The sequence below is a fragment of the Triticum aestivum genome, chromosome 4A (assembly GCF_018294505.1).
Source record: "Triticum aestivum cultivar Chinese Spring chromosome 4A, IWGSC CS RefSeq v2.1, whole genome shotgun sequence".
NCBI lineage: Eukaryota > Viridiplantae > Streptophyta > Magnoliopsida > Poales > Poaceae > Triticum > Triticum aestivum.
The window spans coordinates 374,989,110-374,991,452 of NC_057803.1; positions in this window are offsets into that span (position 1 = coordinate 374,989,110).

A 2,343-nucleotide genomic window follows, 5' to 3' on the forward strand; every position below is an offset into this window, starting at 1 on the left:
GGGCTCTGGAAACCCAAGGGAAAAGAGGCTAGGTGGCAAATGGTAAAACCAAGGTTGGGCATTGCTAGAAAATCTTTAATCAAGGCAAACTATCAAGGGGTTCCCATTATAACCCAACCGCGTAAGGAACACAAAATCCGGGAACATAACACCGATATGACGGAAACTAGGGTGGCAAGAGTGGAACAAAACACTAGGCGAGAGGACGAGCCTTCCACCCTTTACCAAGTATATAGATGCATTAAGATAACATAGAGATATAATGATATCCCAACAGGTAAATAAATGTTCCAACAAGGAACGACCTCCAATCTTCACCTGCAACTAGCAACGCTATAAGAGGGGCTGAGCAAAGCGGTAACATAGCCAATCAACGGTTTGCTAGGACATGGTGGGTTAGAGGTTTAACATGGAAATATGAGAGGCTTGAAATTAAGTGGTAGGCATCGTAGCATTGGCATAGCAAAAGAGCGAGCAATCTAGCATAGCAAAGATAGTAGTGATTTTGAGGGTATGATCATCTTGCCTGCACAGTTGTCAGAGTTGACTGGATCCTTGAAAGCAAACTCAACGGGCTCCTCGTTAACGAAATCATCTCCCGGCTCTACCCAAACAAGACAAACAAGCAACAAGGACACAATCAACCACGTGCAAAGCTCAAACAACATGATGCAAGGATGACAAGCTATGCGGGATGCGATGCGGGATGCATATGCAAGATGTGACAAGGAATGTATGAACCTGGCCTCAACTTGGAAATACAAGTGTGCCACTGGAAAGATGAGATGAAATCGCTTGAAAACGATATAAAGAACGTCGGAATCGGAGTTACGGTTTGGAAATGGCAAGCAAAACAAATATGACACCGGTCTGCGATTTGCAGCAAGTAGCTATCTAAATGCAATGAGATGAACATGCTACAACACCCAAACATGACAAGAAAATACATGGCAGGGATGCACTCAAGATGCTTAACAAAAGTCTAGCACTGAGCTACGGCCAAATCATGCATTCACAGGTTCAAACAAGCATGGCAAAAATGCATATGGCAAACAGATCTCAGACTTAGTGAAATTAACACTTGTCTGGAATTTCAGATCAGGTAGCCCTTTTCGGAGCAACAAAACTACATGCTACAGGACCTGAACATGGCAAAGTAAAGCATGGCATGGAGATACTAAAAGAGCTGAACAAAAGTCCCTTAGTGACCTTGAGCCAAAAGGGATCACAAAATACAATTGCAAGCATGTGAACATGGAAAAAACATAATCAGTTCTCAGACTTAGTGAAAACTGGCACATGCTGAAACAGATATCAAGTAGGCATGTTTATGGGCTCGATGCACTCACTACGGAGCAAGACATGAAAAGCTAACCGTACATCTCTCAAGAATACACAAAATGCAAGCTAGACATGGCAAGACCAATAGCCTAGCATGCACGGGTCAACTACAACATCATCGGCAAAATTGCAAACAAGTTGACAATCTGCGCAAATTCACAAAGTAGCAAAAGTAGAGCTCGATTGACTCAAGCTAGGGTGCTCCAAAATTGCAAACAAAGACATGGATGGATAGAGCACTATAAGATTAACAAAACATCCTTACTGATCATCCTCAAAAGAGGCACATATCACTCAGTAACAACATGAACATATGGCATATGAAATAAACAGCCTAAGGACTTGGTGGAATTGCTAAGTCCGTGAAATCAGCACTACCAATTGCCTCACTTCGCAAGCTTGCACTAGTCACCACACACATCACAAAAATACATGGGTTGCACCTCTGGAAAGATGACAAAACCCTTAACAAAACATATGTAGAGCTCATGGGCATATCATGCACACAATAATCATGGCAAAAATGACAAATATGCAAATGAAGTAACAGATCTGACAAGTATCTCAAGTAGCCTTCTTCTAACAGCATTTCGGGCATCAAGATGAACTCAAATGAAAATAATGCAATGGAATGAAATGATGCACTCTCTGAGGCGAACATTTTGATATGCTATATGCCAAAAACGGAGCTACAGATGCGGAGATATAGCATGATGAAGATGGGCACATGGATTAGGGTTTCGGGAGAAAGTCAACCCTCAAACGAATCTAGATCCAAATCCGGATGGCGCGGGAACCGAGGATCGCCGGAATAGTGCTCGCCGGACTTGGAGCTTGCCGGAGTCGACGAGGAGGACGATGGAGGGTGGCGGGGTCGGATCCCGCCGAGAGGAGGGCGGAGCGGCGACGGCGGTCGCCGGACTTGGCGGCGGCTTGGACGACGGGGCGGCTCGCGGCGGCCGGCGTCGAAGCCCGCAGCGGCGGCGGAGGTGGCCGGTGACG